This window comes from Anopheles funestus, chromosome 2RL (genome assembly GCF_943734845.2).
Source record: "Anopheles funestus chromosome 2RL, idAnoFuneDA-416_04, whole genome shotgun sequence".
Taxonomy (NCBI): Eukaryota; Metazoa; Arthropoda; class Insecta; order Diptera; family Culicidae; genus Anopheles; species Anopheles funestus.
The window spans coordinates 5,541,260-5,554,890 of NC_064598.1; the positions used below are offsets into that span (position 1 = coordinate 5,541,260).

Here is a 13,631-nt window from a genome sequence, read left to right on the forward strand (position 1 = left end):
GTTGTTTCTTTGTACCGAAATTGCCTAACTAATGTTTGTTTCATCATGTTGAATTCTATGAGTATGTTGAATTGTTTTAATCTAAGTCGTTAAAATATGTTTCCAACCGCAATAATAATAATTTTGAAATGATGTTCGAATTTAAATGACAGCTCATCTGGCAGTTTCGAACCTTTTCGCCCGACGCTTTAGCCCATCAGGGCGAAAATGGGATGATATCACGCACACCAACATGCATTCCAACGCCGCACGAACGCCATCTTGCGGATGCCTGTGTAAACTAAATCGTTCCACATCGTTTCAGTGCACGCATCGCATACGAGGTGGTCACGCTGTGCCGTCTCGCTCTACCCGTGTACATGCGGTTCCGTGCGGAACGAAGCGTACGTTTGTGTGCGTGTCAGCACGGCAGAAAGAGCAAAGGAATCGTTTCGTCGCGGTTTCGGTTTGTTCTCCCATTTTTTCCCATATTTCCTAGAAAAATCGTGCAATAACCTAACAAACAGACCTTACACGGAACCGCTGAAACCGTGTACCGTCCGTGGCTGACCGGGTGAAAGGTGAGAACCATTGGCGAAATGTGAAAAACGATCGACCACGAGAAAAGGAGCGGTTCTGGCTGAAGCTCGTTTGACAAGACGTCGTGTATGGGTTTGGGGGATAGGGCACACACAGCGAACGATCGTAACGCAACGTAACACAAATGCGGATTTCGCGATTCCGTAAGATCCGCGAGGTGCCACCGTTTTTAATGTGCTTTTGTTGGGAAAGGTATGGGCAAGACGAGTGTCGCGCATATGTGTCGGTTGAGTTTTGCAGTACTGTTTGGCAAAAGACTGCAAACGGTGACGAAACAACGGTTCTGTGTGGAAATGCAGGATTCTTCCCCGTGGAGTGCATGTTCGGTGGTGTGCGTGATATGGCGCTAGCTGGTGTAATCCGTCCGTCAGAGTGTGGTGTGTTGTGTCCGGAATCTGACCATAGTGGCGGAATCCGCGGCAGGCAAAGATCACCGATGAACTGTTTTTTCTATAATCCGGAAGTAAAGTTTGGTCCAGTTGGGCAGGTTGCTCGTGGTTAGTTCGCATCGCCTACCTCGTCCGCGGTCGACCAAGTTTACACGCATACACTGGTGTCGCCATCTGAACGCCATCGTACGGTTCGTTTCGAAGCGAACGTACAGCCTGCTTTGGGGTTCATACGACGTGTAACGCAGAAGGCGCTGCACACCAGGAAGTGGTTACTGGGGAGCACCGTGTGGAATAGAGGGAAATATAGAAAAGGAAGAAAACCCATCAAGCAGATCAATGTGTGTTGGGGCGGAGGTGATGGTAATAAGTGCGGAGGACACGTTGAAACAAACGTTGAAAATAGTGCAAAGAGGAAACTCCACATTCGGTCAACACGGTTCCATTTTGCATGGTGGAGAGAGTGGGAACATGCTGCAGGAAGGAAGGGGGGGTTTATGTTATGCCAATGGACAAATCGGTCGGTTTGGAATGACATTATGTCAAACGTTAATCCACCCCACTCGGAGGACCACCCCATCGTCGTCGTCGTCGTCGTGTGTGCGAAGGCCAACTCATGTTCGCGCAAGATGGATGGTCACGGGGCGGGATGTTGGAGAAAAAAAGGGTATCATGGAAACGACGGTGCGGGAAATTGTGAAACACCAACACCACAAGCGGATTACCATGGGATCTAGGGATGTGGGATTAACATCCCTTTCCGTTCATCCCCCCCTCCCCTATACAGGGGGCGGGTAGGTTGTCTAATGAGGGACATCAACCTTCCGGACGGGAGGTTGTATTGGAGCGTTGTTACCACAAAACGGCAAAAGCCGGACGTCACTCATGTCCTTGCTCCCGTTTTGCTCTTGGTGAGTTTTTCTTTGTTTGGTGGTGTGTTTGCATCTCGCCCGTCAGGAGAACAGTGGGCAAGTAGTATGGGTGTGCTTAGAACTGTCATCCATTTGACAGCTCGCCGTGTGTCGGCTTTAGCGTTTTGTGCGTTGTATGGCGGTGCTGTCAGCGGCAAACAACATCGCTGATCATTGTTTTCCGTCCGGAGACGAATAGGTATTGCCGTGTGCTTCTAAAACCACAGCAGAAGGTGAATAGTGAAATAATAAATAATGTAAAACTATTTTGCGACCGAAAAAAAAACAAAACCCAGGAATGTGTAATAATGAATGTTCCGTTTTCTTCTATTTTCAGTTGATGGACACTTCAACGCTAAACAACAAAGTGAAGCAAGAAGCAATTGTTCGGTGAGGCGAGCAGCTCACTGCTCATCCATATGTGATAGCGGAATACTTACCTTTCTCCCTTGAGCATTAATGATTGTTGGTTTCGTGTGATTTGCTCTCGATTAGCATCGATTTCATTAGAACGGGAACGTGAATTTTCTTACGCGAAACAAGGAAATTAGAGCATCAAACCTTTTGCCAGCACTGGTTAACGCTACAAATCATCATGCCATTTGCGATTTGTCGTTTATATTTTATTACTCGCCGGGTGAACTACTAGCGTAGTGTAGTGAGCCGTCGAGCGTCCCACAATAATTGTGCGTATTTAAATTCACTTTTACTATTTTGCAGATAGTGGTCTTCGTGGCGGTTCGGTTGAATTGTTTGATTGATGTTTCGGTTACAGCGCACCACCTGACGCTAGAAGGCGCGTGTTTTTTTTGCGTTGTGTTGTAAATGTTATTGCTTCAACGAAGGAAGACAACAAGCAAAGAAGAAAGGAAGTGATACGAAGAAAATATACTACGTCGCACTTGGTCGCACTACTCCACGACACCGGTGGAGGCCAAACGCACATCCTGCTAAGGAAACTGTGCTCTGGAAAGGGCACAGGCGCAACACGTCTGTATGTGTGCTTCGTTGTGCGTATGTTCACGCGCTTGTGTATGTGTGTGTGTACAGTGCTGTGTAGTGTAGTGTGAGATCTTCGTACAGCACACAACCCCAGTATAGTATTTGTTTACATGTGCTTTTGCTGCCCTTAGTTGGCAGCTTCGATCGATCGTTCTATTTTATCGTATTTTTTTCGTGTGTCGTCGCCACTGCCGCCGTCCATGGTTCCACGGCATCGGTTGGAAAATATCGTAGCAATATAGTGTAGCAGAAAACCGAGTGGCTCACAGAGCGCGTTGTGTCGTATCAGTAGCAGCCTGTAGCCAGCCAAGCACCCCGAAAAATATCGCCGCAGTTTGCCGCAGTTGTTCCGTACCGTCGGTCGTAGTGACGCCGCACATCTTTGTCATCTCGGGCGGGTTGGGCTAACGATGGCAATGATGGTGATGGTGATGCTGGTGTGCAATAATCGTAGTAGCAGCGCCCGTAGCCGTAGCAACAACAACAACAACGACGTACACCGCGGCAGCAAGCTGCTAGTGTCGTGATAGTGGTGGAATTGATTTCTCGTAGTGCGTGCGTGTGTTTGTGTGTGTATGCGCTGCTGCTTGGGCGAAGAGTTTAAGATCCGCCTGTCCATCTGGTCACAACCCGCGCACCACGCAACTCAGTGCGGAAAAGCGGAAGTGGTGAAAAAGTGCAAAAGCAAAAGAAAAGTTTAGAGAAGAAAAGCGAAAAAGCAAGAAAATTCCCGCAGTGTGTGCTAGGCACAGTTATCACATGTGTGCGTATGTGTGTGTATGTTGTGCTATTTGTATGTGCCCCGGGGCGTTAGTGTACCATACTGATTCGCGCGTTTACGGCGGATCGTGCTAAGAGTATTGTTTACGCGACAACGATCGCGGTCCCAAACGGGAGTGTGCGTGCGTGCGTTTTGGTGCAGCAAGTGAAAGGGTCACCGCGTAATAGTGTGACCGATCGGCTGTGTCGAGTCGAGTACGGGAATACGGGAAAAGAAAGGAAAACTTTGTTTTTTTCTTTTAATTGGTAAACCCCCCCCCTTCCCCGCTCCCATCAATCCGTGCTCCCCCGCGTCCTCATTGTATCCGTTGTGTTATACCCGTGTTTAATGTGTGTGTGTGTGTGCGCGTGAAAATGTATGTATGCCACGATAATGATGGCGGTTGCGAATGTGATGATTGATAAGAATGTTGTGCGACCGTCCACATCGTCATCGTCAGCGCCACCAGCAGCATTATCATTCCCGTCATCAGCCGCGCGCCGTGTGTGGTAGTGTGCTGCGGTGCAAAAGTCATCCAATTTACCAAATCCCTTTGCGTCTCGTCGGCGGCGGCTTAGTGGCGATACTGAGTGTGCGTTTGTGTGTTTTGGGGCGAGGAGAACGGCCTCTTTGTGTATCCGTGGGCGGTGTGTGTGTGTGTATGATTAAGGTGAACCGCTGATTCGCACACAACACAACAGCAGCAACTCCCCGACACGGAACGGTGTACGAGCCAAAGGTACATCGAATTTTACTCACACAGTAGCAGCGGCGGCGGCTCCAGGCAACGATCAACACGCCGGCAGCAGGAAGTGCTAAACCATTTCCTCCAAAAACCCGGAACCGAACCGCGCATATTTCGTTGTCGGGCCCCCCCGGGTTAGTGGCACACTGCTCTTTGCTGGAGACACGCTACCTTTCGAAAACGGCCGCACTCTACAGCGTTAGGATAGCAACAAAGTAAGCATTGGAAACCATTTTTTTTTGGGTGTGGGTAGCGTTGGATGAGTTGGTTGCTCTATAATCCCGTCCTGCTGATGATCTTCTCCGCGTATCGACGAGGGGATTGTTTTGCCACTTTGTTTTTGTTCGTTAGTCATAATCACATCACAGCGGATGGGCAAGAGGGCAGATTGATGTATATAAGCTCAAGCAAAAGCTAAACACAGGGGAGTATTATAGAAAGTGAGCTATGAAACAGGAACAGCGATGAAAACAGTATCTAATACTTATTTTAAAGAGATAAATAAAAAGATTAAGAAAAAAGATACAGCGAAGCGTCGATTATCCGGGTACCTTTTATCCGGCTGTCTCATTATCCGTGCAGCTTCTGAAATGACAGCTTCATATCGAATCCAGCCATGTTTTTTAATGCATGAGATCTGAGGTGCGTTTATACTCTTGCGTGCTTTCCAAGGAACAGGTCGTACACACATGTTGATACCATATTTTCATTGGCTCAGACTTGAGAGAAGGTTCCGGATGTAACTCTACTTTGGTCTGGAAACTTCGGATATTGAAGGATTGTATAAAATAAGGATCGGAAGGACCTTCAAAAACTATCATGTTTGGAACATGTGGGCGAAGAAAGCGCAGAGAAGTGGATACTAATAGACTCTAATTATCCTGGATACGAATTCAAAAGCGACACAGACATTATTATAGAAACAAGATGCAATACGGACGATGAATCTCATTCAGAATCAGAAGATGACTGACTGAAAAACCCTATAGATTTCAACGCTGCAAAATCGTATGCTGATGAGTTGTTAGAATTCATGGACAACAAGGACAGTTACCTACTTAAACGTAGCAAAAATAAGAGCAAATATTAAAATGTATTATATAAACGCATACCAGTCAACCAAACCTTGTGATCCTTTTATCCGTGTTGTGCGATTATCCGGCCACCGTTGAGTCCCAACATGCCCGGATAATCGGCACTCCACTATACCTCATTTGAAACACTACATCCGTACAATCGCTGTAGTTAGCGAACTTCCTCGCATTCTACACCATTCCCTAAAATCGTAGACGAACAGATAACGTCGGTATTAGCGTGATTATTTCGACGTTATCAATAATTGAACCGGGCACGTGCATCACTCAGCCACATCGAACACACATGCAGAAGCTCGTGCGGTGTCTAAACTCACTGACATGGACACTGCAGAAGCGTATCCTTTCCTTGGCAAAATCTACAACCACGTGGCAAATTGCTTTTAGACGCAACATGAGCTATTCGGAATGTGGATACACAGATAGGCGTGTGTGTGTGTTTTGCCTGTTTTATGCTGATCGATAAGTAGGAAAATGGAAATGAATCATTCAAAATAGTTGAACAGACATTTACCATTCAAAGAAGAACATTAATTCAAGATGTCTTCCGCCTAACTACGCTCACGTGTATGGTTTACATGAAATTGCTATCTACGAGAGCATCCACGAAGACTTTATTTGAAATTCAAAATCAACAGTCTCTCATCCTTTCACGCACATCGAAAAGCGTTAACAAATGCGTCAACACTTTGTCCTTTATGCGTTGGAAAAGGAGATTTCTTTTACTTTAGCACCATTCCTAGTTACAATAGGACGTTTTAGCGGTAAGAATTGTAGATGGAAAGCTGGCGAAGTAATAATCAATATCGAAAAGTGCAGGCTTACACACCTCATCAACGTCAGCGATGAAAATCAAGCTTTTTGCTTTGATAAGTGAATGATGGGGGGAGATGCTAAAACACACATTATGGCCCTTACATTCTGGAGTATGTTTAAAGTAAGTTGATGATTTTAAACAACGGGTTTGCAGGCTTTTTTGGCTGGTATTGTTGCTATGATACTGTGGAAGTAATATGAGAGTTTGTGATGGAAGGGACGTGCCTTCAGGGGTATTTTTGGATGATGTTATGCATTTGTTAGAGTACTTAGTCAATAATCCGGTTCTTCACATTGTGGTAGATCAACTTTAGAGCACCATAAACAGGTTGAGACTAATGTTTGATCATTCGGTGAGCAATTCGTCATCTTCAGAATAACATTTTCTCCCAGAGGTTCGTCCTTGGACTCTCAAAATGTTCATCAAATGAATATCTTCGAACTTTGAATACCTTTAGATATAACCTTTTAGTTCGTCCTGTTATTAAGGTACGGCCTATTATTAAGGTGATGACTCTACCAGGTGCAGAAGATTAGCTCAATGAGGAGGACCTTATGCATTCGCTCCAAGTTTATGTCGAGGAGCCGGAATAATCGGACTTCTGTTCCATGTGGAGTTAGAAAGGATCGCCGAGAATTCGGAACTTGAGAATCATGTTTTAGAACAAAATTGACTTTTCATACCTCCAGACTTACTGATTCGTCCCTTCAAATGGCTTACATTCATTATTGTAATGTATTTGTATTTTAATAAAAAGTCAATAATGTCCTCAATTTTCAGTAGCTTGTTGCGATAGCTACGAATTGTCTCCATGTAATCATTTGTACTGGCTAACATTTGCTCAAAACATTTTCGCTGTAAAATCCTCAGAAAATGCTGCCACTTCGTTGTATACTTAGAGCCCTACATGCAGATCCCTTTCTTTTTAATGAAGAATCGTAGCGTAGGTAACAAAGCCCACCGTCAGCGTCTTTGCGCTCTAAAAGATGAAGATGCTGTGGCAAAGGGCAACATATCCACCGACTGTACAAGTGTGTGGGTGGCCACACACACTAATATAAGAATGTTTTCGCTTCGCTTAGAATCGGTTTCTTCTAGTCTCTTGCATCTTCATTCATTCTTTGACACGACCCTATCACCCCCGCGTTACAATTGCAATCCTCATAAATTGCTACGTAGAAAAGTTACTTTTCCCGATGAGTGCTGGCGAAGAAAATGGGCGCACAACCACCGGGGCCAACGTTCGATACAGCCCTCGGGTTGGCGCTTTATGACGTCTGTGGTTGATTTATTGAGGGAACCCGGGGAACACTCCGTCAGAGGAGCTGCTGGGTGGCAATAGTAAGTGATGCATCGTGTACGAGTGGGTGGAGTGGGCGAGATTATCCGTTGAGGTGGTGCTGGAGCGAAATACCTGGCTTCATTATATTGCGCGCTGTCTTGCCTTCCGATTCGCTGATTGTCACAGACGTACACACCCATGTACGAGATGAATGCCGTTGAATAATGCAATAAAGAGAAAGGGATGTTGCGGAAGGCGGAAGAAGGGTTGGGGTTTTCCGCTTTGCTGTGTATGTGCATCTCTTCACCGGCATCGCACACCGTCCGTTTGTCTGCGCTATTGTTCTCAGCAGCATCGTCTTTCCACGGTGGCGAAGAAACGCAGCGGTATTTAATGCTTATTAATAAACAGATTCTGCCTGCTCCGCGCCAAGTGGCGTTTTGTGTTGCCGTTTCCATCATTTACGATACCGTTTGCCAGAGCAACTGCTGCCCGCAGAAGGTAACGTGAGATGATTGCTAGAAAAAGGAGGATATGAAGTGAAGTAAATTTCCTTAAGGCACACACAAATGCGGCGGTATCAGCTAAGCGCCGATTATTCATCTTCATCAACCCCTTCCTTCGCTGTGGTCGGTAGAGTCATGATCGGACTGAAATCGATCTCCGTTCTTTCATTCGTTTCATTCCGCTTTTGGCGTGAACTGGAGTGAGACTTGATGGTAATGGACGCGAAGATCATTAGTCCGCGGGATGAAACATTGAAGATGAAGATTCTAATACTGCTTCAGAGCAGCGAAAACGAAACGTGTTAGCTTTTTTGGGAAATAAATTTTGCCCATGCTCAGAGCTTTGAATCCACTGTACAACGTTGAAAAGGTTTCAGTTTCGTAATGCTGAAGAAGGGTTGGAGGGTGGATAGAAAATTGACATCACAGTCCCTTCAACGAAACTAACTCTAAAAAGGGAGCCAAAGAGTTATGAAGAGGCTCGTTTTTTAAGTCCCTGTAATTGACCCTTTATGGTGGTAAGATATAACTAGAAAAGAGGAGAATGAGAGAAAGCGAGACAACGAACAGAGAACCTTAAAAAGGGCATCAACGGTTCGATGCTTTACGATGCTATTCGTGCGATGCTGTTGAGATCGACATCATGTTTTACTATCCCAAGTGGTAAAGATGATTGGCTCCATGCGATGAAGCACATCGTTAGAAGATGAAGCGAAAGAGAAGATCCCTAGGCTCGAACGCTAAACTATGGTGCGGCGCGGACGTCAATGCAGCCACCGTATGATCGCCGTGATCGCGGAAGAGAATAAATGATCACAGAGCGTTAAGCGCGAATTCGATCGTGAAGTGAGCTGGAATTGGAAGGCTTTTTTTTCGTTGATATTTTTTTTTATTTGGAGTTTTGCCACGCTGCTTTTGAAACGATATTTTGTGAACTCGAAATAATAGATCCCAAGTTTTTGAGATTTGTATATCAATATCACTATCAGTTTTTCTGTTCGATGTAGAAGACTGCAGCATTAGCTAAATGAATTGTAAATGTGTTTGTGTTGAATGAGTTAAAGAGGTCTTGGGCATGCCCTTTCTGGCCTTGGGATCTGTGAGATCCTTAGTAAAACAGCTTAAATTTTAAGACGATATCTGATAAAAAAAATCTTGCAAATATTGAACTTTTATCATCTTGAAGAATTCGCTTGGTTCTGCTCGAATCTTTGAGGAAACATCTTTGTGGGAAACAATCTAATATTTGAATTGTCACGCTGTGTAAAAAAAACTAGCAATGTTTTGATCTTCACACGTCCAAAAAGCTCATAGAAAAGTGTATCCTGGTCACGGCACCAAAGATGCTTTTCACGAGCCAACATTTCTTTGGATCGCCTATTCGATTTGTTATTAAATATTGGTTTCCAATCGATATGTGGTTTTATTCTTGCCCCCTTTCCACCCCTTTCACCCCACTACGTACACGGCTGTACCCTTCGAAACTGCCCCAGTAAAATGCTTCTTCTTTTTGGTCGTAGTCGTTGTGTAACTCTCGAAACTGTATGCGTGACTGGCCGCTGCGCAAATATAAACGAATTGAGGACAGGTAAATATTGATGAGTGAACATGTCCCACGGCCGTGCCAGAAGGGTGACGGGGAAAAGAAAACACGTGGAGAGAGGTGTGTGTGTGTGTTAGAAGAATCGGCGGCATTGTGTATCTCCGTGAAGTGTGTTTGCTTTTCGCGGGTGAGTTTTCGGAAATGTATCGATCATGGTGTGGGAAACCATTTTGTAGTGTTTCCAGCATGTTCGTTGACGGTGGGTTTCATCTTTCTAGGCTGGGACCAAGTCCGTATTTTACAGAATCGATCAATCAATCCATCAAAAATGCAACACTTCACATGCTAATATGATCGTTTAATCGTTTGACGCATTAGTCATTAATTTGATTTGAGTGCGAAGTGTTTCAATCTACGTCCGTGAATTTTTTTTTACATTCACTCAAAAGTGATTACCATTACCATGCCAAGGTAGCATAAACCTGTGTATGTGGCACGTATGCAACAAATCATTTTGCATCATTTCCCACCAATTTGCCCTTCGCATGAGCCGCTTTGCTACGCAATTTTATGTTCACCATTTCGCAAATGTGTTCCAATAAATTTGCAAACAATTTCTTTCGTTTTATTCTACCCCGAACCCGGGGCAGCAGTCGCTCGCTGTTCGCTGGAGCGCCATCGTATCGCTGATCCCGCTCGAGATGAGTGATGTTTCTCATCCCGGTTCACAAATTGACCCGCGCCAAACGTTGGCCCCCTTCTCGTGGGGAGAGAAAAGGGAATAAATTTAACTTTTAGTTCGCATTGGCACACAAACACACACACACACACACACACACACACACACACACACACACACACACACACACACACACACACATGGTTGGATAAAGTGGAGCTAAATCGGGATGACCACAGAGCGGAACCAATTCGATTACAACTGCCTGCTACTGCTGCTGCTACTCCATCAGCTCCCACAGCTCTCCCTTCCTAAGGTGTTTCCTCTTCTATTAGAGATCTTTTTGAAGGTGTGCACATACACACTCCCGGTGCCACGGCTCACGTTGAGTGCCGGGTGATGAAAATGAATACGCGGACGCTTCTTGGTGCAGTTGCTGCAAGGGTTGAAACATCTTGGTTCGGCTAGAGTCCTATGCGTTAGAGACGAGGCTGTGGATCCCATATCCACTTCTCTCGATATTTCTGTTCGCGGTTTATTGGGTAACCCTTTCCCGAGCACACGCGAGGGTCAGTGAGCTTTTCCTTAGGGTTTTTTTTGTCTTGTTTGTGTGTTCTCTCTCTCACTCTCTCTCTCTCTCTCACTTGCAACTCGTGGTGGAGGTGCGATTTATGCTTGGGAAAAAAAGGAGTTTCAAGCAAAGGTTCGCAAAAATGTGTTCCCCCCGTTGCAAAAGAACAACTCGATCATTCTTCATGCGCATTCGGGGTGAGCCTCGCCTCCCCCCACAAGGTGCGGTGTTGGGGTGAGCGAAAGCGATAGCAATGTTTATTATTGTCCATCTCGTTCGTACGGCAACGACCCCGCTGCTCGTCGTCGCCTCGTTTGATCGTGGGGTGTCCCTTCGGGGTGCTACCCTTCACAATGATTGGGGTGAAAGAGGGTGAGTCCGGGGGACCCGATGGTCATGCCGGGTTAAAATCGTTTCCACGCTTCCAATTTATGTACACCCCCTCGCCCTCCCCAACTACCCTTATCCCGATTTTTTTTCTACTTGTTTCATGTCACCACCTCGTTTCCCCAAGCAGAAGGAGGGGGGGGGGCTGTATGTACGTGCATGCTTGTACGCTTATCATGTTTTGCTGCGTGTGGTGCTTGCGCTTTTACGCTAATCGCTTTTCGCTTCTTCGTTTTGCATTTCGTAACGCAATTCTGTGTGTATGTGGCAGTGTATATGTTGACGACGTCGATTGTGGGGGGGGGACTTTTTTTTCTTTAAGCTTCTTCAATTTCTTGCTTATTCGAGTTGGACATTTTTTTTGCTTTGCAAAGAACTGTTGAAATTCTACACATTTGTTCCTTGTACTCCACGCACGGTTACGGTTTCCAACCCGTTTAGGTTCGGGCCAGTTCCTTTGACCCAGCAGCTCCCATACTTTCGAACTGACGGGTTGCTTTTCGTTTGAGTCAGCTTTTTTATGTAATGAATAATAGACATTTATGTTAGTGCATTTGTGTGTGTTTTTTGCTTTCTAGAACTTGCAAAGGGAAAGGGGAAATTATTAAAGAGTTTGCAAAAAAAAACTACAGTTATGTCAGGTTTAAGTTTAAGTATCATTTTTTAGGCTTTGGATAGCATTGCCTTGGTTAACGAATTCTCTGCAGAATTCATGCTGAGTGCATAAGAAACAAAAATAACGTGACGTGAAATGTTTAACAAGTACAAAAGAAACCCGAGATTTATGTCAGAACTCATGAACTTGAGCTCGATTAAAATTCATTTTTAATTTACTTACACTTTAATACACTTACAGGGAAACTCAGGAAATATATCTCAGAATTTCTGCTTTATCCTCGTTTAGAATAAAAAAAACTGTTTACTTTCTTTTTTATATACTTTTAAAATACTAAATGATGGAACTCTGACGAATCCTAAAGCGTCCTAATTGGCAGAGTTCGTTTGAAGTAGACGAGACCCGGCGCCAACATTCCAGAAGTCAAACAATTCCAGTTTGTTGTAAATCCAAAAACAACATAAATACGGTTTAAAGCCATTTCCAACGAACTGGAGAAGCCTTTCGTTCCATTGTGTGACTGTGGTTAGTTTTCCCGCTAGCTTCGGGTTTGCATGAATGCGGCGAATGGTAACTGCGAAAAAGAAGAGCTCGAAGAAGAGAATAGCATTACCACAACCCGGGAAAAGCGTAACCATTTCCATATTACATTGTTTGATATTCTTCCGTAGCATGCGAATTGTGTACGCTTCCCCCCTAGACGGGTGGGTGGATTTCAATGCTTCGACTTTTCACTTCTTGTTGGCTGGTGATGGTTTTTTGTGTAAAACAAGCAAACTTTTCCCGTAACTCAATTTATATTGCCCAAGTGTCCGTCGGTTGTTATTCTGTCGTATGCAAAAGGAACTCGAAGGAAAACGAACACAGGGTGACATAGAAAACGCGTTTGACAGGGTGTGGTAGGTGGGTGGTGTATTGACGTGGAAAGTCACCCAAAACGATGGAGCAGAACCACCGAGTTGAACAAAAAATGGGGACTTCTAGAGATCGTTGCGTTGTATCTGACATTGTGTAACTCGTTTACTCATCCAATTATGCATTTTTTGCTTCTTCTTTGCTGTTGGGTTGCTGAAATGGGAAGGCTAAGTGTGTGATGAACCATTTCATGCGTTGCTTTCATACAACAACGCACAGGGCTCTCCACACACTAGGGAATTGGCCCTGCGTCGTCGTCATAAAATATGCGAAGTACACAGCCAGTGTGAGGGAATGTAAAACTCAAAGCAATGGCACAGACATTTTGGCGACTACTGGCAGAAGGTGTGTATGTGTCCTTTGTGTTTGTAAAGCAAAAAGTGGCTTCGAGCGGAAAAACGAAAGTGATAAAGCACGAAAGTTTCCCTTGATTCGCAATATTTTCATTCAGTTAAATGTAAGGCTCTATTTAGACGAGACTGCATCTCCACATTCGACAACAATGTACAAATGTTATGGTTAAGACTTTTCGCCAAAAATTATAATTTAAAGTAATACAAAGGTTACTCAAATTTGAAGTATGCAAATAATTTGTTACATTTCATATGATTTTGATATTAATATGATCAAATGATTTAATATTTTGATATTAAAACGAGAAATAAATTATGGTTATTTATCATTATGATCTATAGCAATGTACTGTATTGATCACTCGGCATAATAGACTGTAGAGTAACAAGAATCAATTTTAAAGAAATAAAAATATTGCCTAAAACAAATATGAATACTCCTTCTATACGATATCTATTTTCAAGTTATTAAATTTAAAAGT

The 13,631-nt window shown here is 44.3% G+C and overlaps 1 protein-coding gene across 12 annotated transcripts in view; it reads left to right on the forward strand.

Annotated features, from left to right (window-relative positions):
- The first annotated feature begins 274 nt into the window (after positions 1-274).
- The window catches only part of LOC125774820 (uncharacterized), an 82,550-nt gene continuing 69,193 nt past the window's right edge, over positions 275-13,631 (forward strand). For 2 of the 12 annotated variants that reach the window (XM_049445083.1, XM_049445071.1), the window contains exons 1-2: positions 452-560; positions 2,600-4,601. The gene's annotated coding sequence lies outside the window, so the exon portion shown is untranslated. The other 10 variants (XM_049445074.1, XM_049445077.1, XM_049445072.1 and 7 more) reach the window with 10 other exon arrangements.